Source organism: Sus scrofa, chromosome 4 (genome assembly GCF_000003025.6).
Source record: "Sus scrofa isolate TJ Tabasco breed Duroc chromosome 4, Sscrofa11.1, whole genome shotgun sequence".
Classification (NCBI taxonomy): Eukaryota; Metazoa; Chordata; class Mammalia; order Artiodactyla; family Suidae; genus Sus; species Sus scrofa.
In genome coordinates this window covers 88,197,841-88,224,511 of record NC_010446.5, presented here as the reverse complement: position 1 = coordinate 88,224,511, position 26,671 = coordinate 88,197,841, and the positions used below count along the sequence as shown (strand labels likewise).

At 43.8% G+C, this 26,671-nt stretch overlaps 1 protein-coding gene across 6 annotated transcripts in view; it reads left to right on the top strand.

Moving 5' to 3' along the window:
• C4H1orf226 (chromosome 4 C1orf226 homolog) overlaps positions 1-26,671 on the top strand; it is a 342,511-nt gene that overhangs the window by 247,230 nt on the left and 68,610 nt on the right. The window lies entirely within an intron of this gene.

Below are 26,671 nucleotides of genomic sequence, written 5' to 3'. Positions count from 1 at the left end.
AAGGGATATATCAAAGTTCTTTTGTTATTGTTGTTGTTTTGCAAACAGATGGCTAGTTGTTCCAGCTTTGGTTGTTGAAAATACTATTCTTTCTCCACTGAATTACCTTTGTTGAAAATCAGTTATCCATATCTGCGCGGTTTATTTCAGAATTCTTTATTCTGTTCCATTCATCTAGTTGTCTGTCTTGACACCAGTACCACAGTGTCTTGACTGCTGCAGCTTGATAACAATCATTGAAATCAAGTAGTCTGGAGTTCCCCTTGTGGTGCAGTGGAAACGAATCCGACTAGGAACCCTGAGATTTCGGGTTCAATCCCTGGCCTCGCTTAGTGGGTTAAGTATCCGGCGTTGCCGTGGCTGTAGTATAGGTTGCAGATGTGGCTCGGATCTGGCATTGCTGTGGCTCTGCCCTAGGCCGGAGGCTACAGCTCCGATTATATCCCTAGCCTGGGAACCTCCATATGCCTTGGGTGTGGCCCTAAAAAGACAAAAAGACAGACAAAAAAAAAAAAAAAAAAAGAAAAGAAAAGAAATTTCAAGTAGTCTTAGTCTTCCAACTTCGTTCTTTTCCAAAGATTTTTTTTCAATTAATATTACTATGGTCTATCTTTTCCCATTCATTTTTAAGAGGAAATATGTTTTTTGGTGGAGGAGTGGTGGTTAGAAAACATCAAAGAACTCTTAAAGTGAATATTTCTTTTGGCCAACCCTGCTCCCCTTAAAAACTCACATAGCAGACTCTCTTGTTGTAGATGTCTTGTGGCTATCTTCCTGATCTGTCAAAATTTAGCAGCCTGTTTTTATGAGCAAAGGAATGAAAGTTAGCTAATGCTGTTCCAGTTTCCTAGATATTTTTTCCCCTCATGTATTAAACTGTAGTACTTTTGACTCTGTACATGTCAATTTGTATATCTATGTGCGATGAGTAGATGAAAAGAGAACTTTTTTCTAAACTGTATATGTCCCATTTTATCATCAGTAAAAACATTTATCATCATGGTAATATGGTAACATTTACAAATGAGCTTTTTCTTAGGTGCAGTTATTTTTCTGCCCTTTAGGAACTACTCTAGTTGGACTCAGTAGCACTGCTGAAAAATACGTGATTGCTATGGTTTTGATGAAACACTGGGTTACTGAAGCATTCATGCTAGGAAAACTCCTTTATGGTAAAGTATATTCTTCCTAGTCAAAAGAAATGCTTTACCACAGCAGTAATGGTTTTTTTTTAATTGTCAAATTTTCAATTTAAACCTTTTTATCTCTCACATGGAATAACAGAACCATGGTTTTTAAAGTTGTGTTGAAATTTAAAATGGATTTTAGATTATCACAGAATATTGGATAGCGTTCACTATGCAATACAGCAGGTCCCCGTTTGGCAGTAATTCCATGTACCACAGTGTGTATATGCCAGTCCCAAACCCCCAGTCCATCTCTCCCTGCCACTTGCCCGCTTTGGTTACCATAAGTTTGTTTTCAAAGTCTGCGAATCTGTTTCTGTTTGGCATATAGGTTCATTTGTATCTTTTTTTAGATTCCACATGTAAGTGATATCCTATGATGTTTGCCTTTAACTGACTTACTTCACTTAGTATGATAATCTCTAGTTGCATCCATGTTGCTGCAAATGACATTATTTCATTCATTTTTATAGCTGAGTTGTATTCCATTGCATCTCTGTACCACAGCTTTATTCATTCCTCTGTCAATGGATGTTTAGGTTGCTTCCATGTCTTAGCTATTGTAAATAGTGCTGCAGTGAACTTTGGGGTGCATGTGTCTTTTTGAATTATGGTTTTCTCCAGATTGGTGCCCAGGAGTGGGATTTCTGTGTCATGTGGTAGTTCTATTTTTAGTTTTTTGAGGAACTTCCATACTGTTTTCCATAGTGGTTTTGCCAATTTACAGTCCCACCAACAGTGTGAGAGGGTTCCCTTTTCTCCACATGTTCTCCAGCATTTATTGTTTGTAGTCTTTGATCATGGCCATTCTGGCTGGTGTCAGGTAGTACCTCATAGATGCTTCTGATAGCAGTCATGGGTTCACTTTGCTCAGTAGGGCTGACCATTATGAAAGAGAGCTGGATATGGAGCACCAACAAGTGAGAACAAATTGCAACTCACTGGTACCTCTAACAAGTGATGAACTTCAGAGCACCATTGCTACTTCATTTCCGCCTCCTAAATCCCCCACAGATTTCACTGTAGCTCTCCAGGGAATGCTGAGATACACAGTTCTAGCTTAGCTGAGTTGACCCAGTATAAACCATCACAGAAGATTCCAGTAACAGGTTAATTATCCCTTTTAGCTTTCTGTTAAGTGAAACATGGATATTTTCATTCAAGTCACTGATAAGGCTATTGAATGAAACAGGGAAGACTAGAAAATGTAGACTTCATGTTTTTATTTTTCCTTTTTTATTTTCACTTCCTTTGTTGATATGTTTATTTTACCTTTCCTGGTTTAAAGGGCATGCTTTTAAAAAAAGTTAAGAAATAACTCTGGAGTGGTTGTACCGTTACAGAAATCCCTATGGTTTTGAATTTCAGTTTCCCTGCATTGATGTCTCCTTAGTCTTATTGGGCACTGATAGAATTGACATTTTTGACTAAAAAGTTCCTAGGAAATGTACGTTCTTCAGTATTAGGGATCAGATTGGCAAAAAGATAAAAATCCCCTCCCCCCTTTTTTTAACCAGAGGAAGTAAATTAACCAGAAGTTTTCAGAAGCCAGAGTAGAATTCTCCAGTTTTGAGTGTAAATGATCAAACCAGGTACAGCCCCCCCCGCCCATAGGGTTTCCAGCCAGTCCCAGAAATGGCATTAATTAACATCCAAGCAGTTGGTGAGATGATTATAAATCAGAGGAAGTACATTCCAGTTTTGGCCCTCCACATTGAGCCATGCTTTGATTTCGAGCAAGTCAGGGATAAATTATTCAGGGCCAACTGGGGGAAGGAGGAAAGGATGCGTGGTGAGCTGATGTACACTACTTTTCAAAGCAGTGGTATATAAGCCTGGATCCAGCTGGGAGACAGAATTCATACAATGATTTAAATAAAAGAGTCATGAAAACTTATGAAGCTATAACAAAACAGTGTCTTCAGGATGTAAAGAACAGTCTTGAGTCTTCTAGGGCTGAAGGAGAGTACAAAGAGGAGGACAGATCTGGAGAAGGGAACCCCTTTCCTAGGCTGGGGCTCAGATTTCATTGTGGAAGATGTGCTGCAGTATCTGGATGGCAGAGAAGCTCACTTTTTCAATTGCTGGGAAAATAGGAAACAACCCTCAGGGGCCTGGTGCAGGGGAAGTGCAGCTTTCCTGGTGGGGGAACACAGAGGTGGGTGGACACAGAGGGAGTTGGGTGTCACTCTGAATGGGAAGCTTGGAATGCTCAGGGTCTTTGCAGGGAGGACTGTGGGTAGGTGATCCCCCAGCCACACTGGGGATGTGAGGTCGCTGAAGGACTATGTTCCAGGCATGTGGCTTGAACAGACCACCACTGGATGTCTTGCTGATGGACTCTGCAGCAGCTGCAACCAGCAAGGAAAACCCTTTCCTCCTGCAGTGTCCTTCCATTATACAGAGAAATAGAAATAGCCTGCTCACTGTAACGGAGTGACCCCTTAAAGGAATTCTGTCCATTATCACAGAGCATGTGTTCAAAGGGAAAGAACTTGATGACTGGTACAAGTGGTGAGCAAGACATAGTTCCTACCCTCAAATAATCTATAGTCAGAGGAGATTTGACATGTTTCCTCCATCCTAACAGCAACCTTGAGTGATAGAATCTGTCGTTCTCATTCTTTCTTTTTTTTTTCCATTTTTTATTACTCAAATGAATTTATCACATCTGTAGTTGTATAATGATCATAACAATCTGATTTCACAGGATTTCCATCCCACAGCCCAGGCACATCCCCCCACCCCCCAAACTGTCTCCTCCGGAGACCATAAGTTTTTCAGTGTCTGTGAGTCAGCATCTGTTCTGCAAAGAAATTCGTTCTTATTCTTAAGATGAAGAAATTGAGCCTCAGAGACATTTGATAACTTTCCATGACCACTTAACTAGTAAATGGTTGGAGAACCATCTGGCTTCTGAGCTTTTGTCCTTTCTGTTTTCCTGCTCCACTCAGCATCATCCACCTCTTGCTACAAATGCACTCATTTACTTGCCTTTGTATTTTGTTTTTATCATTTCAACCTAATGTTATATCACAACTCAGGACATTTTTCAGGACACAAAAAACCCCTGGATTTTAAGGTGAATGAGATGTTTTCTCTCTTGGGGATTGATAAATCTATTCTGTGATACTTGGAGATTTCTTGGGAAATGAGACATTCCATGTACTATGTTTACCTTAGTTAACAATCAAGAGTTTAAATGATCAAGCCAGATGAAATTAAGGAAAGATGAATATCTTCATATTTAAGAAGCACATCAAATTACAAGCAAGGTTAAAAAAAATTGATTCTCAATCTCTATGTTCATATTAATAAAACTACAGAATGTGAAAGACAGCGATTTAAAAACAATCCAGAGGGGAAAAGTAAATTGCCTACAAAGGAACACATTAGGCTGATAGCAGAAATGGAAGGCAGAAGGTAATGAATTATCTTTAAGGATATGGTGAGTCAAGTTAAGTGCTGAAACTTAGAAAGTTCTCTCTCTCTCTCTTTTTTTTGGGGGGGCGGGGGTGGTGGTGGCTGTGCTGCATGTAAAAGTTCCTGGGCCAGGGATTAAATCCATGTCTCACAGCTGCATCCTGACCCACAGCAGTGACAATGCTGGATCCTTAACCCATTGTACCACCAGGGAACTCCAGAAAGTACTCCTTTAATACTTTCTTATTATGACAGTAAGGTAGAAAAATTCTCAGCAACATTTCTGAGGACTGGAAAATAAGTGAAAAGTACATCCATCCTGAAAGGAGAATGAGTAATTCAGAGTAGGAAGAGTAAAGGCAGAAGAAAGGCTGGTGCTTGAGATGGAGTGTGTAGTGAGTTCTACAGGAGCAGTTTCATAAAGGGGTGGGAGCAGAGTCTGCCAGTGAAAGGAAAGAGAACCCTGGTTGATGAATTGGCACTTAGCAGTGGGATCAAACAAATGCTATGGGTTTTTGTTTTTGTTTTTGTTTTTGTTTTTTTAATGGCCACACCCACAGCATTTGGAAGTCCCCAGGCCAGGGTTGGAATTGGAGCTGTAGCTGCTAGCCTACACCACTGTCACAGCAACACCACATCGAAGTCACATCTGTGACCTACACTACAGCTCTTGGCAGCACTGGATCCTTTAACCCACTAAGCGAGGCCGGGGATTGAACCCACGTCCTCATAGATACCAGTCAGTTTCATTGCTGCTGAGCCACAATGGGAACTCTCACTCTCTCAGAATTCTTAAGAATGACTCTCTAAAATCCACATTGTTTCTCCAAAATCAGATAGAGGTAGTTCTACTTTATGAGCTCCTTTCTTTCAAACCTCCACATACCCAAGTCCCCAACTCAAACCCTGGCTTTGCATTGCTTTTACTCCATTACTGGATTACAGAATGGGGGAAGGGGGGGCAATGCATGAAGGGTCCTGAGAGATCAGGGAAGGATGAGCAGACCTGGAGCCAAAGCCAGTTCTTTGCCTTTGGTACCTACATGTCTCATTTGTTCTTCGTGTGATTTGCAAGGGACATGGTGACTTTCTACATCTTCCTGCATGATTTTTCTAAGGGTAGATGTCTTCTCCTCCTTCAGCCTCTTGTTGTATGAGAGTCTTGAGGGCCTCTGCTAAACTGGGAAGGCTGATAACCAGGGTTCTGGAAGCATCCCAGGCTATCTCTCTCTCCCTAACTTCTCATATAATTTTTGGGCCAGCCCATCTAATGTTTTTGAGTGTCCATCACTTTACTCATGAGTGATGTTTCATGTCAAGTTGATGTTTCTATTCCCTCCAGCTCCAGAACCTTTCATAGACAGTGTATTTTATATACATATGCCTGAGTAGGAATTACCCAGTTTTATGTGTGGAGAAACTTATGAACTAAGAAAGGGAAGGAAAATCTTTCATGCTGTCTGGCTTCACTTAGTTCCCCATCAATGCTATGCAATCCGTTATTCACCCCTGGTAGAAATTCCACTTGCTAAAGTGCAAAGACCCTTGTTCCACCTTTCGTTTCATTTCGTTTCTTTTAAGCCACTGTATGCATTGGCTTGATATGGGATCTCAGCTCCCAGACCAGGGATTGAACCCGGGCTGTAGTGGTGAAAGTACCAAATCCTAACCGCTAGACCACCAGAGAACTCCCACCCTCCTCTCCCTTTTGACTCTCTTGGTACATCTGTACTCTCCTTGGGTGACCCCCATCTTCTCTGAGGTTCCTCAGACATCCTCCTCCCCTTCAAACAGCTTTGTATCATTGCCCGCTGTCGCTCTGTCCCCTGCCTCTGCGTTTTAGACCCATCTTCAGTTGTTTCTTTAGCACTGTGAGCGTTCACTACCCTTCCCCCAGCCACTCCATCTCTCACTGTCCGTGGACTCCGCCTTTCCCCCTAGGAATATGTCCAGCTTTCTCTCAATCTTAAGTAACCTCCCTTGACCCTGCTAACCCCGTTTAAGAGCACAAACTCTGTCACCTCTGGGCTTCCTCCCAAAGTACTGAACATGTTTTTGCCAGTGTGCACCATCCTGCAGCTCCTTGCATCTGATGTTTTCCATCACTTCACAGAAACTGCTCCCTCCATGTTTTCTGTGCGTGCTCACCACACCTCCAGATACACCAGCATTTCCTAGGTTCTTCTGCAGTGCCAGCCTTCCTCCTCCTCTTGTGTCTCCTCTGGCTTCATTTTTTTTTTTTTTGTCTGCCTCTCTTTTGGTTGCTTTCAACCCTACATAGTTGCATGCATTTTTAAAAATCTTTTACCATTCTTTATCTTTCCATAAAAGCAAGTTCTGCACTGTAATCTTGATAGGCTGATAAACTCCCTTGTGCTTTATGAAGTCTCAGTCTCAGTGAACACCTAGGATAGACCGGTCTCCAGCAAGAGACTGCTGACCCGTAATTTATTGAGTGGCTCTGCACCCCATGCTCATGTTAACACATGCATCCAGGACCTCTCTTCCTCTCTCCTTCCTCCTCCTCTTCCATCTCTTTGACTCAAAAGTCATCATATGCACTGTGTAGGAAGGCACCAGAGATGCATAGATGGATGAGGCACAGCTCATCTCCTCAAAGTCCTCACAGTGACTCCTCCTCTCTGTGACAGTTTGCAGGTCAGTGCTCAGGGGAGTGTGACTGAGACATGAGCTTTAAAATGACCAAATGACATGCTTGTTACTAAGAATTTCAACAAAGTTTTATAAAGGAAAAAGTCAAATGCTCTTCCTTCAACATCTAGTCCTTCTAGTTTCACTCTGTATGCAAATATAGACAGTTTTTTTTTTCAAAATCTGCTATCATTCTGCATATAGTTCTCCCATGAGCCTATTTTTCGCTCAGTCATGTATTGAGGATTTCCTTGCACATCCCTATTCTGAGTCTTCCCCCTGAGACTTTGAGAGTTCCAAAGTGAAAGTGAGGTTTTAGGCCAATCAAAGTGGCATGGAACACAGTACACCCTACATGTGAAGAGACTCAATCAGGGAGGAGAATGAGGGAGCCATTGCCAGTAATCTGAGGAGGGTGGGAAGAGTGTCCACGTAAAGGGATGTCAGCAGTAGACAGCATAGAGACGGGTCCGTCTGTGAGCTGTTCTAAGCTTGGATCATTCAGAGTAGCAGCAGTCTGAACACAGAGTAAATGAGGGAGAATCCTCTTATTTGAGAAGTTGGGGGAGGAAAAAAAAAAGTGACTTTAGCTTGAATCTCTGGGAGTTTTACCTCTCTGCTTTCTGCCTCTGGTGAACCCCACTTGATTATTAAATTCAATCATGGCAAAAGGATGGAAGTTTTTGTCCTGGTAATGCTTAAGCCTGAGCACCTGTTTTTTGTTTGTTTTATTATAGTTGACTTACAACATTCCTTCAATTTCTGCTGTACAGTGGAATGACCCAGCCGTGTGTGTGTGTGTGTGTATGGGTTAACTCTAACCCTAAGCCCTAACCCTAACCCTATAATATATATATATATTATACCATCTTCCGTCACGTTCTAAACCAAGAGACTGTACACAGTTCTTTGTTCTAAGCAGCTGTTTTGTGCATTACTATATCCCTAGAGCTGGGATGGATCTTCGGTACATAGTAGGTGCTCGATAAATACCACATGTCATCACTAGAGGAGGCTCAATTCACTTGTTTGATGCACTACAACTTTCATTTCAAAAAAAGGCCGTTAAGCCTCCTTATCCTCTTGGTGGTCCTATTCTCTGCCCTTCTTGGGGCCAGAGACACAGCCCAGTTGAGGCATGGAGCCAGCCAGAGAGTGAATGAATATGCACAGCAGAAAACCAAAGGCAGCCACCAGAACAGTCCAAGTTAAACCTCTGAATGAGTCTTTCTGTGCCAGGCCTTAGAGGGCATCTTTTGCACAAATAATGGTGGAGAGTTCAATTAGGCCAAGTTTAGAAAACTTCAGAGTTAAACACTGTCTACCAGGGAGGGAATTACCCTGAGGAGGAAGAACCAGGGGAGCAAGGAAGCCAGAGCTGGGCCCAGTTCTCTTACTAAACGACAGCCTGGTTTCAAATTCCATTACTCTGGGCTTCCTTTTCTTCTCCTTGAATGTATAAAGGGAATTAATTTAGAATTTGTGCAAAGCACTGGAGAGTCAGATGAGAAAGTTTGTTCAAAGTAAAACCAGAACTTTCCCCTAGACTCTTCTCTTTGCTACCAAGTAGGCATCCATCTGGGTGTCCATGGGAAGGTCCTGACATTTTATGGGAAACAGAAACCTTTGAGAACCTGGTGAAAACTGATTCTATGCTTAGAAAAATTAATTATTGTATGTACCTGCAAAATTTTTATTTTTTGGACAATTCATGGATCCCGTAGTCCTGAGATTTATCGGTTCCAAGGTAAGACCCCTACTGCCAATAAGCATTATAAGCCTCTTTGGATATTTTGCTTCTCAAGCAGGAAGGTTTGTAATTTGCAGTCCTACTGGGGGAGGTGAAATAAACCAGCCTAACTTTCTTAATAATTTAATGCTGGAATGATTGACAGATTTTATTTAGTATCCCAGGAAGTATTTGCATGTTGTTAGAGGAGCTGTCTTATTCAAAACAAACCAATCTGGGAATTCTTTTCATGGTGCAGTGGAAATGAATCTGACTGTATGCATGAGGATGCGGGTTCAATCCATGGCCTTGCTCAGTGGGTTGGGGATCCGGCATTTCTGTGAACTGTGGTGTAGGTCACAGACGTGGCTCAGATCCCATTTTTGTGTAGCTGTGGCATAGGCTGGCAGCTGTAGCTCTGATTTGACCCCTAGCCTGGAAACCTCCATATGCCATGGATGTGGCCCTAAAAAAGCAAAACACAGAACAAACCAATCTTGTGTTGGTGGCTTTCAGGTCATGTAAGGGTAGATGTGCAGGAGGAAACCTTATGATGTCCTGAGTATCCTGGACTTATGTAGATATGGGGTAGTTGGCATAGGGTCTGTGTTTCACACTAGTGTGTAAGGATTATTCTGTGACCAATCTTAACATCATAAGCAAGTAAAGAAAGGTTGCTCTTGATCCAGAGCTGTGGCCCTTGTCTGACTAACTCTTAATAGATCATCTCTAGGATTGTTGCAGGGCAGTAGCATGGCTCATCTCACAGTGGCAGCTGCATATTCTGTACTACACACCAGTCTGGATGCTGTATTGCAGGGCTTTGTTGGAAAGCCCTAGTGCTCTCCTCCTGGCCTACTGGCATGCTTTGGAGGAAGGGGGCTGGTTTTCCCACCTCTAAGAGTAGAGCAATTGTGAGCCTGCTCTTCCTTTCTGGAAATACAGACCTCAGACCTTGGAGGAGTGTCTGGCTGGGAAGTCCAGAGGGTAAGACATAGAATTCAGGAAATTTGTTAGGGGAAGAACTAAACCATCTACAAGTCCCCACATCCTTTATCAGGAGATCCTGAGAAACAGCTCTTGAGGAGTTATGGCCTTTCCTAGTTGCTGGCAGCAGTCATGATCAAACCATGATTAATTGAGTCCTCTGTGTTTGGCTTAACATTTCTGCCTGTCAAATTCTTACCTTTCAAGGATTGTTTTAAATACATGTCCCTAAGGAATTCTTTTTTTATTTCATACTCACTCCCACAGTGGGATCTAATTTCTGTTTCTCCTTTGGACCCCAAGGCTGTATAGCCTGTAAGTTCATCCTTATATTGTAGTTATTTGTTTATCTGCAGTTATTTTTTAGTAGGAACTACATCTTATTTATTTTTATGTTTCCTTGACTACATCATCGTGCTCAAATCATATTGGTTAAATCAAGTTGATTTTTTCTTGAATCTTTATGAAATCTCCAGGAAGTGGATACACTCATTCTATAGAATGTATCCAAGATTGGATGGGTGGTTGGATGGACGGATGCACCAACCAACCTGCAGATGTTTGCTGAGCCCTGAATGCAGCTATGTATGAAGATATTTGGGGACGGTGCCAAAAAAATGTTAACATTAGAACTTCAAAATATATGTTCTAATAGGAAATAATAAACAGCACACAAACGACTATTGAAAAGGCAGTACTGGGAGTTCCCAGTGGTGCAGTGGGTTACTGATCCAGCACTGTCATGGCTATGGCTCTTTTTTTTCTTTCTTTCTCTTTATCACCATACCTGGGACACATGGAAGTTTCCAGATTAGGGGTCGAATTTGAGCTGCAGCTGCTGGCCAACACCACAGCTATGGCAACACCAGATTCAAGCTGCATCTGCGACCTATGCTGCAGTGTGGCAATGCCATATCCATAACGGACTGAATGAGGCTGGGGATTGAACCTGCATCCTCACAGAGACTAGCTGGGTTCTTAATCCACTGAGCCACAATGGGACCTCCCATGCTGTGGCTCTTGGGTCACTGCTGTGGCTCAGGTTTGATTCTTAGCCCCGGAACTTCTGCATGCTGTGGGCTTGACCAAAAAAAAAAAAAAAAAAAAAAAGGAAGAAAAACAAAAGGCAGCTTTGCAGTTGAGAACACCAAGAAACAAAAAGGCAAGTGACCTTGTTCAGCTTTGCTCCAGGAGAGAGATCCCAACATCTCTTTGTACTGTGGGTTGAATCACAAAGCTAAACTACCATTGAAAACATACCCACTCACTCCTCAAGTTGGCCAAGGATGTAGCCTCACTACTCTTATTGTTGTGCAGTTAGCTCTCTGCTTGAGGGGCTGATGGGTTTTTATTATTATTGTTGTTGTTGTTATTATTATCTTGGTCCTTGACTTTATCTCTTGTCCAGCTTGTCTCCTAACTATCCGAGGATGGATGGGAGAAGTGAAACCATAATAAACAGTCAATGTGTTCATCTTGTTTTTAGTTATGGCCCCAATAAAAGGTTTTTTGGAGGGGAAGAGCCTCATCAGGGCAACCCCTGATGATTGTGATCTGCACATGAACTCATTGTCCCTCCTTGTCTTCCATTAGCACATAATCAGTTGTTGAAGGTGATACTGATGCCTGGAGGTGGTGAGGTATTGTTGGTGAATTTCCTTCCAGAGTTGGAGTGGCCATCCAGGCAGTAGGTCAGTGGTTGGATCTGCCTATCCCTACTCCCAAACACTGTTAAAAAAAAAAGAAAAAGAAAAAAAAAAGATGTATACGTGTGTACACACGTGTACATATACCCACATGCACTTAATACACACACATGCACACACATCTATTTTTATGTGTGCTAAGGAATACTTTTTATCACCAGAGTTAAACTCACATCCCTCACGGTTGCCTTTGTTCACTGATGGGAAAGGCAGAGCTCTAAGGAAACAATTAAGCCTGTCAGATGCCTTAGCTGACGAAGAGGAATTTGACAAGCTAAATATAAGAAAGAAACTGCAAGTGCTCATAAACCAGGTCCCCAGAGAACCTTCAGTGTTCCCCGGCAGGCCTCCCCCCTCAACCCCCATGTATTTACATGAGCCCTGTCCTCCAGTCGCCAGAGCCAGGATGAATCTGTACCAGCTAAGAAGAGGGCGGCCAAATGTTTCTGATTGCACATGCTTTCCTTTCAATCCCTTTCATTTCAGGTGGTCATCCTCACCCTGAGGAAGGGGAAGTCTGTAGTGGACAGTAAAATGCAGGTCTGGAGCAGGAAAAACAGTCTCTGCTTTTAATCAGGACACTTTACTAAGCAATTATACTGATCTCTTGCCTCAGGCAGTCTTGTTCCTCCAACCTGCACCTCCAGCTCAGCTTTCTTCCAGGGAAAGTCTTAGCTGCTTCAGAAAGGCCACCAAAATGCTCTCTTAGAAGGGGAGAGGGAGCCGAGTCAGAGGTTGGACGCCCCCACCCCCCCACCCCCGCCCTGTTTGGTAGGTTCACGGTTGGTACTGTCTTGACTCAGAGGAAGCACTGCTGCCTCTTTTCCAAGGTGAGCTTCTCCACGTGGACCCTGTCTTCTCCTCTCTGTTTCTTGAGCCGTCATTTCCCCTATATTGTCCCTCAGTCTTGGGGCTCTTTCTGTTTTGTTCCTTTTTTTAGCCTATAAATAGGCTCAGGTTTCACCATCCTTCAGAGAAAAGATACTCGCACAGCCTACCATCCTATCTTGTCCGTCCACAGCCAGGCTTTTTGGAATGACCGCATTTGCTGTGGATATTTCTACACCCCACACTCGTTTTTTCAGTTCATTATCAGTGGGCTTCTTGTGCTCTCCGTGGAGACTGCCCTCACTCAGGTCACCAGGGATATCTTAGTTGCTGCATCTCTGGTTTCCTGTGTGTCCTTCTCCCACTGAGTCTGAAGCCCTTAATACTGTGGCCCTTTCCCTCCCAGAGACCCTCTCCTTCCTCCCCTTCCATTGTGGTTTCCTCTTGTTCCTCCTCTGCTCTTTTCCTGCTGTTTCCTCCTGCCCCCGACTTTTCCCTGTTCTGCCCACCATTTAAATGGATACTCTCCATGGGATTAATGGGATGCACACAATGACCCCTTCTTTTATGTTACTTACTTCTCAGGGGCTCTCCTATTTCCCATGGCTTCAGCCTCCTCTAAGTCCCAATGACTCCCAAGTCCTCTTTCATCTGTCTCTTGTTTCCAGTGGTCTCAGAGGCTAGTCCATCTGAGGGCTTTGGTGCGTGCTCAGAGCTGACGTGGTTGGAACCACACTCCTCTCCTTCCTTCCCTGTCCCCTCAACTTTTTCCTGCTTCTTTTATGCCCCTTGACTGAGTTCACATTTAATCCTCCCACCAAATCACCCAAGTTACACAACTCAATCTTCTCCCTCCCCTTCCTTTTTCTCGCATTCAGAGAAAAGATACTTGAATCCATGCCCTACCTGTGGTCACTGCCACTGCCTGAGGCTTGGATTCAGGTTGACCAGTCTGGCTGCATAGTCCATTCACAGCGTAACTCCAGGCTGTGTCAGTCACGCTGCTCCGTGCTTGGCACCTGACTTACCTACTTCTCATGACAGCTCCCATATTTGTAGATGACAAAACTAAACCCTTGAGGATTAAAACACTCACCCAATGTCTCACAGTATGCAACAGAGCAAGGATTTGAGTCCAGCGCTTCTGACTGGCAAGCTGTGGGTCTGGATTCTTCCTCTTCCCCCAGATGTTCCATGTTGCAATAACCTATTGATTGGCTTCCCTTCTTTTGCTCCTGTCCTTCCGCAACCTACCTTTCACATCACCATGACTACCAACTGCATCCTTCCCCTGCTCAGACCCCCTTCAGTGCCCTGAGCTCCACTGCAGGCCCTGACCTCCCTCTGGTGCCCATCTCCTGCCAGTCCCTACATCCCTGTGCCCAAGCAAACTGTGCTCTTCCATGATTCCATGCCTTTCTACATACAGTTTCCCGTGCACAGAAATGTGATCCTTTCTCCTGTCCCTCTGATGGACAGCTTTCCTTTGTTCCTTCCTCCAGATCCGCTTTCCACAGTGCTTGGTGCCCAGAGAGGTTGGCCTGTGAGTACCACTCAATAGGCTTCTTTACCATCATGAGTACCTGCCAGGTGGCATGCGATTCTCTTTCCCTCCCTGGGTTCTGGCACCTCTCAAGACCCTGCTCCCCAGGCCTTTGGGTGCTGAGGGCTCCTAGGGGTGCTGTACCATCCTCTGGGGTTTCTCTGCACTCTGTCCTCACCTTTGTAAATAGCCTCTCATTAAATTCTTCTCAGATGACTCAAACCATCTGTTTCTTGCCAGGACCCAGGCTGATCTGTTTCCCACGTCCCAGTCCCTGCCACCTCCCATATATTCTTCTGGAAGTCGCTCAGACAGCATCTCCCCTCCGAGAACCTTTCCTGGCTGCATTCTCCAACATGGCCATGTCTGTAGTGCTCTGTTCCACTGCCCTGCACTTGTCTCACTCCATCAGCACACTTTGAGCTCTCCAAGGACAGACTCTGAAACTGCTCAGCTCTATATCTCAAAGAGAATCTGATATGGGGCAGGGGAGGGGGTAGGAACAGAGCAAGATGGGTATTCCTTAGAATAAAGTTTATGTTGATCACCCAAAGACACTGTAATCCCTCAACAACTGCTCTTGGGTGGTGGGAGGCAGAGAGCTGCTGGCACACAGCAGACAAACAAAACCCTGGCTGCCTCAGCCCTCCCAACTCATCCCTCTCCCAAACTTATAAACTAAAAACACAAGACCATTAAAAGGTGATTGGAAATTGAAATGGGAGCTTGGGGTTAATAGATGCAGACTATTGCCTTTGGAATGGATTAGCAATGACATTCTGCTGCATAGCTCTGGAAACTATGTCTAGTCACTTAAGATGGAGAGTGATAATGTGAGAAAAAAGAATGTGTACATGTATGTATAACTGGGTCACCATGCTGTACAATAGGAAAAAAAATAATGTGTTGGGGAAATTAAAAAAATTTAAAAAATAAAATGAAAAAAAAGGAAATTGAAATAAGATCAAATATGAATCAGGTTCATTTTTTTCCCCTTTTTTTCCAAGGTATGTTAGTGGCCTAGATGTAGATACATGATCCTTTGTAGTTAAAATAGAAAGGGAGGAGAGAAGGAAGAAGGGAAACTAGGAAACTAGAATATGATTGAGATGGCATTGTCCTAGGATAAATCAGAATGGCTCAGCCATTGACCTGAGGCAAGTGTGAGAATTGGGGTTGTTGACCCCAGAGATCAGCCTGTGCTCCCTGGCTTGTTCTCTAAAGCTCAGGTCCTGGGAGGAAGTGCCTTCAGGTGAGCTATGAGTCAGACCTCCTCTCATGTAGTATCAGGCAAGCAGGTCAGGGCAATCAGAGAAAGAAAAATGCTAGGGAAGAAGAACACTTGTGCATGCCAGTCAGGCCTGCCCTGAGCCCTGGGGTGGGGAGGGGTGGGTGCCCGACATTTCCGGTTGTGGGACACGAGCTTCCTCATGTGCTGAGCAAGTGGCCTGAGAGTGAGAGATAAGAGCCAAGGGCAGAATGTGACATGGAATGAATCCCTGAACGCTGGAGTGGGTCCTTTAAAGACTGTCTTTGGAAAGACTAAGATGTTCTTACGACATTTGTAGTATTCCCAGCTTGGTTTATTTGAAGAAACTCGGATGGAAGTTGGACAGGCAGGGAAAGCAGAGTAGTCAAGCATCACTCACTCAGGTATCCAGTGAAAATCTCACCCACATGAGCATGAATTCGTTGACCATAAAGAACCTAGAAAAGCAGCCAGGGCTTGGAAAGAGAAGAAAATTCAGGGTTCCTTGGTGGCATAAGTGTGCTATAGCATCACCTTTCTAGCTGCATAGAGAGAATAGTAGTAATAATAACAATATAATACTTAAGTGATATTTGAGTTCTTAATCAGCTAACCAGATAATGCAGATGTTAAGAACTTGATTAAGATGACCAGGGTTTAAATTCTGTCTCAGGGACTGTAGTGGGTCACATTGTGTCCCTCAAAAAAAGATACGTTGACATCCTAACCCCTGGTACCTGTGAATGTGACTTTGTTTGGCAGTAGGGACTTTGATGATGTAATTGAGTCAAGATGGGGTCCTAGTGGGCAAGGATGAGGGCAAGTTGTTCCCCGGGAAAGGAGAGGAAGATGCAGCTTTCTAAGTGAGGCTCCCCCAGCACACAGCAGCCGGAGAAGCACCTCCTCAATCTGTGGTTGAAGCTGATCTCTGCTCTCTGGCTCTGGGAGGAAACACTGGATCTCTGAGCAAGAGTCTTCCGGAAGCCTGAGTATCCTTAGAAGTATGGGAAGGAAGGCTGACCCCAGGAAAATGAACACACCAAGTGTGCGAATCCAGATAACACAGAAGACAAGGAGAAAGACTTGGCAGCCTGTGTAAGTAGATTTGGTTTTTGAAAGCCAACAGCCGGTGACGGTTATTTGGGAGAAATTACCAGGGTTGCGAAGAAGCTAAAGCCTGGAAGTATATGAAAAGATTGTTGTGGTTTTGTGAGGGACACTGGTCTGTTTTTTTGTTTGTTTGTTTGTTTGTTTGTTTTTCTGCCTGCTTGTCAAGTAGTAAGCAAGAGGATATTAACTTATCACAGCACTTGGCGTTTAGAAAGTGCTATGTGGTGGTTTGCGGTTGAGTTAAATAAACCAGGGGAGATTTTGTGAGACCTAAGAAAGCACTTCTAACAGCTGTGAAATTAAAACATGAATTAACTGCTAAGAGAGGCCGTGGGGATGCCTTAACCAGACTTTCAAAAGATAAATGTGTATTTGTCTGGCTCTCACTAGATTTTAAAATTCAATTGATTGCTTATTTCTTACTCTCAGTATACAGTAGATAGTTGTAATAGTAACTTAGATGTTTTTATAATGTTACACCTTGAAGAAACCCCAGAAATCAGCTGCAGTGCTTGGGTTTCTCTGCCTGCTGTTGAGTAGATGGGCTTGACTGTCTCTTGAGGTCTCTCCTAGTACCAGGACACCCCTGGTTTCTTTCCAGACCATACTGTGATGAGGCGGGTCTATGAGATATGACCCAGTTATGGTGGCAAGTGGGTCTTGGACGTCTGTGTCCCAGCACCTCGGGTGGTTGTGAAGCAGGGAGAACAGTTTCATGAGGGGGACTCTGGTACCATTTCTTTTTTTCTGGTTTTTGTTTTTGTTTTGATTTGCTTTTTAGGGCCATACTTGCGGCATATTGAAGTTCCCGGGCTAGGGGTCGAATTGGAGCGTCAGCTGCCACCCTACACCACAGCCACAGCAATGCAGGATCTGAGCCGCATCTGTGACCTACACTACAACTCATGGCAACACTGAATCCTTTAACCCACTGATCAAGGCCAGGGATCAAACCCACATTCTCATGGATATTAATTGGGTTTGTTACCACTGAGCCACAACGGGAACTCCATCTGGTACCATTTCATGAGTTGATCACCATTTCTTTATGCCGAGTAGCAGCCCTGAGGACATCTTCAAATCAGGAACAGCTAAAGCAAGGGGTGAAGAAGATGGAAATTAACCATTTCTTTACTTTTATTGGAGTATAGTTGACTTACAATGTTGTATGAGTTTCAGGTGTACAGCAGAATCAGTCGGTCATACATATAAATCTATCCATTCTTTTTTCCCACATAGGTTATTACCAACTGTCAAGTAGATTTTCCTGTGCGGGAGAGTAGGTTCTCGTAAATCATCTATTTTATACAGTAGTGTGTATGTGTTATTCCCACCCTCCCAACTCTTCCCTCCCCCCAACAAAAAGAAAATTGAACTAACTCCTAATAAAAGAAAACCAGCCAACATAATAAGGAGCCCTGAAAATATGGTGAGAGAGAAAGATAATCAGCCAAAGCAGTAATAAGAAAAATGATCAAGATGAAGAACAATTGTATCTAAAGATTAGATTAAAATAAGAGACCCAGGGAAAAGAATGATGATCGGGGACAGGACTGCGAAGCTGTGTAAATGCTACAAGGCTGTGTGGGAAGAAAAGAAGACACACCAGTGTCCAGACAGCATGCAGGGGCCAGGGATAGAGGTGAGGGGTGCTCAGGGCTGTAGATTCTGTTGTGGTTCTATTAGGGTACATCCCTCCAAACCACGACCTTTTCTAATATTCTCCCCTGGACCTCTGAGGATAACACATTCTTTTGGGGGGCACCCACAAAAATCATGGGGGCTGGGCTGCTTGGGGACTTCTTGCTCCCATGGGCAGGGGTCATGCTGGGTTTTCCCAGGACCAGGTCTTCATGGCTGTGCCACCCTCAGCTGGTCTCGAGCAGCAGCTTAGTTCTGTTTTCCATCTTCTGTCTTCTTTACATCATGCGGCTGCTTTTCCCAAAGATTTTACCTTAAGACCCCACTGGGTTTTGTCTTTGCCACCTGCAAGTTACTTGGTACGTTTCTGGATGTTGTTATAGGTTAGGGTTTCCCATGCCTTCTGGAACCTCAAGAGAGAAATCTCTGCTCCATGTACAAACTGGAGAGATGGCAGTATTGGGGGAGCAGTGGTGGTTGCTCTTTTTTCTTCCATTTGCCATTTCTAGGACGGTTTCCACGGTTTTAAAGTATTTGCATGATGGGTTACAGGATATTAGTCCATTGACTATTTCATGCACGTTTAATTTTTGCCCATCCCAGAACTTTACAACCACTCCGAAAAGTGTTTTATTATTGCTCTCACTTTGAGGACTAGGAAAGAAGGCTGAGAGAAGGAAAAGGGTTTGTTTGGGGCCCTGTGGCAGGTCTGGATCCTCTGTCATCTGGTTCTGTGCTGGGACCAGCCCCAGCTGGCTAGGGGACACCTGGCAGGTTTTGGTCAGGCAGCAGCCTGGAGACTCCTCTGTGGGTTTGCGATGGGGGAGCATGGATCAGGACTCAGGGACCCTTGCAGGTGCCTCAAGACCTTTCACGTTCTCTGTAGCCAGTGGGTTCCAAGGTTGGCGCAGGCCCCATGGAGATGTGGGGAAGTAGGAGCAGAATATTGGAATACTGATACCTGGGGGAACGTGGCCATAGCTTTTTAGAGGTTATTACATTCAGAGAGAGGGATGATGACAGTGTGAGGCTGTAGTCTCTGGAAATAAAAGTGAAGACAGAAGTAAAACAGAATTGATTATAATTGGGTCCAGAAAAGGTGAGACTGTGAAGAAAAATCACCTGATTTTTTTCTTTTCATAAAATGTTCTTTGAAAAGTACACAATATAGAAAGAATAGCTTAAAACCAAGCTAAGGAACTGAAAATCTGAATGCACTCGGTCCATGGAAAAGGCTGAAGATGAAAGAAGAAAAGTGTATAAAAAGAAGAGTCTCACATGATAAGAAGATGTTTTCAAGTCCTGTTGTTCTCACCATGTCTCTCCTTTTTTCCCTTAAATAGAGAACTGTCTAATCTTCAAACTAGAAACACCAGGACATAGGTAATTCTAAAAATATTTAAAAAATTTTAAAACCATGAGGAAGAAGGCTGGCATCCCTTACTCTTTGTGTCCAGGCCTTGGTCACTTAGGTCCTGGGCCCCTAAAGAGTGGTATTGCAAAATCATGACTGGTCATCTTTACAGAATCTGGAGAGTGGACAGGATAGGAGACGATTACAAGAATAAGACATTTGACCTCTTAGGAAGGGGGAAAATCTGAGTCTATGAATTACAGATTCGTGAACTCATTTTTAGCCTTGGGCAAAATTCTAGAAGAGATCATTAAGCAGATGATCTGTGAGAGCTTGGAAGAGGAAATAGTGATGACTAGGAGATAGTCCTGAAAACCAGTTGCCAAACAATCTTAGCAAATCCGCCTTGAGAGCAGTTGAGCAAATTAGCTTTGAGTGTGTGAGTTGACCACAGTGTGAATGAGCAGTGAGATGCTATAACTAAAGAAAAAAATATGATCAGAGATGCTTCGCTAAAAATTTGGCTCTCGGGCATAGAAAATATTTATCCAAAATTACTCTCTGATGTTTTCATCCCTTTAGGAACGTGCATTCAGTTTCGTAAACTGCACTTTAAGAGTCATTGGTCAATTGGAGTAAGTACAGAAAAGGTTTACAAGGCACACGGAACTCATCTTTACTGAACAGGCAACTCACCACATGTTAGGCGTTGTGCTAAGTGTTGGTGGAGGGTGTTTTCATACTTAATACTATGAAGAGATCATTACCTATTTCAGATGAGGGAAGAAAGGGTCATGTCAACTGAGTAGTTTACATAAGGCCAATAGCTAGGACATAGCAAAGCCAATAAGACCCAGAATGCTCTCATCCCAAAGCCCATGCTCTTTCCACAGTATGAACCCACCAGGGCAATAAAGGATTTCGAACATGGGCTAGGTGAGGAACCCCTGAAGGCAGAGAAAGTGTGTCAGTTTAAAAGATGAGAGGAGTAGGAGTTCCCATTGTGGCACAGTGGAAATGAATCTGACTAGTATCCATGAGGATGCAGGCTAGATCCTTGGCTTTGCTCAGTGGATTAAGGATCCAGCATTGCCATGAACTGTGATGTAGGTCACAGACGAGGCTTGGATCCTAAGTTCCTGTGGCTGTGGTGTAGCCCGGCAGCAGTAGCTCCATTTGGACGCCTAGTCGGAGAACTTCCATAGGCCGCAGGTGTGACCCTAAAAAAAAAAGAGGGGTAAATATAAATATAGTGGTGGTTTCCAAATGTCCAAATGGCTATCATTTAGAGGAAGGATTAACCTTATTCTCTAATGCCCCAAAGGACATAATTAGGTCAGTAGTGTGAAAATACCAACAGCAGTTACTTTTTATTAGCCATTTGCTATAAGCAGATCTCTCTGCATACATTTACTCTTTAAACCTCATGGGGGAGGTACAGAACTATGGTTATCCCCATTTCACAGAAAAATCACAAGGAAGTCAAGGTAATGCAGGATCTCACAGCTAGTAAGTAGCAGAGCCCGGACCTATAATCCAGGTCTGTCCCATCCCAGGGCTAGCGTTTTCGGCCATTTCTCTCCACTGAATTCTTATTGGAAGCTTTCTAATCAGTGTAAGGGGAAATTTCCAAGTAATTAGAAGCTCCCAGAAAGGAGGAATGGTTGCTCTGGCAGGGCTGAATTGCCCATCACTGACAAGCACTGAATGATGGATGCAGGATTGGATGGGCCTGATGACTGCACAGGTCTCTTTCTACTGTGTCCTTTTTACATTCTGCGCTCCTAAGAGAGACACATTTACCTACTTCTTAACAGGAGGTGGGGAGCGGGGTGTTGGTGAGTCTGGTGGTTCTTTATCACTCTTTCAACTTGAATTTCAGCATGACGATAAATCCCAAAGCCAGTTTCTCCAAGATAATGTTTATATTTCAGTCATTTACGGTAAGTTTATGGACACAACAACTTGCAGAAGAGTTTATTGCTGTGGCTTTAAAGCATAACAATTCCATTAGTGAGTGAAAATTGCAATCCTCTGCATATTTTGAAATAAAAACAAGAAATTTTAAGAAATGTGAAAGGGGAGAAGGGAATCTAATAAGATCTTAATAAGTAATCATTATTAATACCATGTGAACTAGTTTGGTATCCCACCCTTGATAATTATATTGGAAGTTATGAAAATGGACATGCTTTTTGGAAGTGGCATCAGAACTGCACTAGACTTAGAGATAAAAGATGGCGGAGAGACCTTCTCTTCTGTGCTCATCTTATTCTTTCTCTCCTCCCCCATCCTGAACACAATCACAGTTCTTAAAACCAAGGTTTGACGAAGTAAGGTTGCTTGGAATATATTTCTAGATCTAGAAGTTTGGACCTGAGGCTTCAATTTGTTGATCTGTTAATTCGTTGGTGAATGAAATCACATGGAAAAACTTTCTGCTTCTTGATTGTATTGGTGGACACTTTCCTAAGCTCTAACTAGTTGACTTTTGGGTTAGTTAGAGGTTATTTACCTTTAATAACTTACACATTAAGGAGTTCCCGTCCTGGCTCAATGGAAATAAATCTGACTAGCATCCTTGAGGACGAAGGTTCAATCCCTGGTCTTGTTCAGTGGGTTAAGGATCTGACATTGCTGTGAGTTGTGGTATAGGTTGCAGACAAGGCTCGGATTTGGCATTGCTGTGTCTGTGGCCTAGGCCAGTAACTATAGCTCTGATTCGACTCCCTAACCTGGGAAATTCCATATGCTTTGGGTGCAGCCAAAAAATAAACCTTTATGTGTCTGAACTCAGACATAACAGTCTCCAGAGAGCTCCACTCCAAAGACAATGGCTGCCTCCATGCCCGGTTGTCATCATATTTACTGAAAAGGTGCTTTGTCTACCAAGGTAAAGTTAACCCTGGCTTGCTGCCATCGCTGAGTGCCTTCTATATATCTGAGTCTTGTTGGCAGGCCAGTCTGTCTTCATATCTGCTCTATCAGTTTTAAATCTAGTTCTCAGTCCTTAGGAGGCGTATGTAATAATAGATGAAAAACTCAAAAATCAAAGGATTTGGGGAGTTTCTGTCATGGCTCAGTGGTAATGAACCTGACTAGCATCCATGAGGATTCGGGTTCAATCCCTGGCCTTGCTAAGTGGGTTAAAGGATCTGGCATTGCCATGAGTTGTGGTGTAGTTTGCAGATGCAGCCCAGATCCTGTATTGCTATGGCTGTGGTGTAGGCCACCAGCTGTAGCTCTGATTTCACCCTTAGACAGGGAGCCTCCATATGCCACAGATGCAGCCCTGGGGAAAAAAAAAATCAAAACATTTGATCTGTGATGCCTCTGAGCTAATTGGACCTGACTTCCTGGGGAGAGACAATAGCCAGGCAGAGCGTATTATGGATGCTTATTAATGATATCAAGGACCCCTCCTTCCCTCCTAAGCAGACATTGTGAACCTCCTAGATGCCAGTCACTGTGCTGGCCCTGGAATACCAAGATGTGGTCCTTGTTCCTTCAAGAAGCTTCAGTGTAAGCACTATAGTGTGAAATACATGCTAGGGTAAAGGTGAGACCAGGGGGTTCAGTGGCTCAGACCTGGGGACGAATGCGCAGAGAAGGCAGAGTCTCCAAATCAAGTCTTCAGGGACGCCAGCGGTGTCACAGCAGTTGCAAAAGTAGGAAGATGTATGTAATTAGTTCTAAAGGGCTATGTAGGTCAGGCCTTTGGAGAGAGAGTAGATGCCCCACGTTGAGGAGTTTGGACTTTATCCTGAGGGCAGTGGGAAGCCTTTGAATGGTTTTTAGAGGGAAATGTAGTTTCGTTTTTTTTTTAAATACCACTTCACTAGCAGTGGAGAGAATGGGTTGGCAATAAATGAGCTAGGAAGCAAAGAGACACTGGGTGGGTTGCAAGATCCAGGTGAACAGTAAGAACCTGGGGACTAAGACAGTATCATGGAGCTGAAGAAGAAAGGGCATACATTTCAGAGATGTATTAAGGAGGTAGGCTGTGGAGAACTTGGTCATGGGTGACAGATACTGGAGAAAAAGATTTCTGGCTTCAGTGGACTTGGTACCGTTCATTAAGAGGTGGCTTGGGGAGTTCCCATCATGGCTCAGCAGAAACAAATCTGACTAGTATCCATGAGAATGCAGGTTCGATCCCTGGCCTCACTCAGTGGGTTAAGGATCCAGCATTGCCGTGAGCTGTGGTGTAGGTCACAGATGCAGCTCAGATCTGGCATTGTTGTGGCTGTGATGTAGGCCAGTGGCTGCAGCTCCAATTCAACACCTAGCCTGGGAACCTCCATATGCTAAGGGTGCAGCCCTAAAAAGACAAAAAAAGGGGGAGGAGGGGCTTGGAAGAAGGAGGGCCATGTTTGCTTAGAGGATGACAAGGGGGTGGTTAATGCAGTTGGGAGCATGATGAACTTGAGAAGCTTGAGGCCCAGGCAGAAGATGTTGAGGTGCAATGGGGGGAGCTCCACTTCTTTGTTAGGAGGAAGTGTTGGCATCCTTAGAAGGATAGAATACTCTGTGGGCGGATTACATTAGATGAGTTTTCTTAGAAGCCACGTTAAACACACATAACAACCTCTATTTCAGCATTATTTAGAGTTGGTGGACATGTTAGATGAACTGAAATGACTTCTAGCAGAGTTCAGCAGAGAAACTGTGGTCCCCACCGTGAACTTAAGTTCTTCCCAGGATTCTCTTCTCCACATCACTTTGCAGCATATGGAGGTTCCCAGGCTAAGGGTCAAATCAGAGCTGTAGCCACCGGCCTACACCACAGCCACAGCAACTCGGGATCTGAGCTGTGTCTGTGACCTATGCCACAGCTCATGGCAACACCAGATCCTTAACCCACTGAGCAAGGCCAGGGATTGAACCCGTTTTCATGGATGCTGATCGGGTTTGTTAACCACTGAGCTACGATGAGAACTCCCTTTCTTCTTTTTCTTTTTTTCTATCTCTTTTCTTTTGAATGTCCCTCTCAGGCTTCTTGGGGTCCTTGGGTGAGAATCTCGAGAAAAAGACTACTTAGAGGCTATATTGGTAAAGAGAAGTAAAAAAGGCACTTTACTCATTATTTCCTCTCCCCAGTAGCTCTGCAAGTTGTAACTTTTTCTCTTTCTTTCTCTTTTTAGGGCCACACCCACGGCATATGGAGGTTCCCAGTCTAGGGATTGAATCAGAGGTGTAGCTGCTGGCCTACACCATGGCCACAGCAGGATCCAAGCCACGCCTGCAATCTACACCATAGCTCATGGCAACGCTGGATCTTTAACCCACTGAGCGGAGGCCAGGGATCGAATCCACATCTTCATTGACGCTAGTCAGGTTCATTACTACTGCACCACCACGGGAACTCCCAAAGTATAACTACTAAGAGCCCCCTTTTACAGATAAGAAAACTGAGCCTCTTATCCTTATAAGAAAGGGCAGAGCTGAGGCTGTGCCTCTAAGTCTCACTCTCTTTCTATTGCACAGCACTGACTAAAACACATCAAGCCAGTGAAATCCTGGGTTGGACATGACTGGTGGTGTTATTGAGGAAAAGCTGTTTTATGGAAATGATCTGGCTCCAGAGGGCTTATCAAGGGCAACACTCTCCTTGGATCACCCAAGATCAGTTTCTTTCATGCATCTTCCACACTTCCCTCCCCCACTCCAGGTTGGCAACACTCAGACTTGGTGGTTCTGGTGGTACCCTGTCCTAGGCCCATCTAAGAGTCAGACATTAAGGCCTTGCTTATAATTGCCCCCCTTCCCAGCCTTTCTCTCTCCCCCATCCCCCACCCAGAGCAGCCAGAGGGTTTTTTTTTTTTTTTAATGTTATTTCCCCAATACAATTTTTTTTTCTACTGTACAGCATGGTGACCCAGTTACACATACATGTATACATTCTTTTTTCTCACATTATCATGCTCTATCATAAGTGACTATACATAGTTCCCATTGCTACACAGCAGGATCTCATTGCTAATCCATTCCTAAAGCAATAGTTTGCATCTGTTAACCCCAAGCTCCCAATCTATCCCACTCCCTCCCCCTTGGCAACCACAAGTCTATTCTCCAAGTCCATGATTTTCTTTTCTGTGGAAGGGTTCATTTGTGTCCTATAATAGATTCCAGATATAAATGATATCATATGGTATTTGTCTTTATTTTTCTGACTTACACTCAGTATGAGAGTCTCTAGTTGCATCCATGTTGCTGCAAATGGCATTATTTTGTTCTTTTTATGGCTGAGTAGTATTCCATTGTTATATATACCACATCTTCCTAATCTAATCATCTGTCAATGGACATTTGGGTTGTTTCCATGTCTTGGCTCAACAGCAAAAAAGCCAACAACTCAATTCAAAAATGGGCAATAGACCTGAATAGACGTTTCTCCAAGGAAGATATGCAGATGGCCGACAAGCACATGAAAAATGCTGAACATCCCTGATTATTAGAGAAATGCAAATCAAAACTACCATGAGATACTACCTCATGCCAGTCAGAATGGCCATCATTAATAAGTCCACAAATAACAAATGCTGGAGGGGGTGTAGAGAAAAAGGGAACCCTCCTGCACAGTTGGTGGGAATGTAAGCTGGTACAACCACTATGGAGAACAGTATGGTGGTACCTTAGAAAACTATACATAGAACTACCATATGACCCAGTAACCCCACTCTTGGGCATATATTAGGACAAAACTTTCCTTAAAAAAGACACATGTACCCACATGTTCACTGCAGCACTATTCACAGAGGGTTTCTTTATTTTTATTTAATATTTTGCTTTTTATTTATTTTATTTTGTTTTGTTTTATTTTATTTTATTTATTTTTCCTTTTTAGGGCTGCTTCTGCGGCATATGAAAGTTCCCAGGCTAGGGGTCTAATCTAAGCTGCAGCTGCTGGCCTATGCCACAGCCACAGCAATGCCTGGTCCAAGGAGTGTCTGCAACATACACCACAGCTCACGGCAATGCTGGATCCTTAACCCACTGAGTAAGGCCAGGGATCAAACCTGCATCCTCATGGATACTAGTCAGGTTCTTAACCTGCTGACCCACAACAGGGACTCCAGAGTTTCTTTAGTTTAATGCATCAGGGAGTCAGTCTTCTGCTCACAGGCCTCGATGACGTCCCATCTCCCTTGGGTACAATCTCTGACCCTCAGGGCCTCCTGCGTTCTGGCCTTTGGCTGCTTCGCTGACCCTGTCACTGACCACAGTCATACTGCTTGAACCACACTGACCTTCTGGCCATT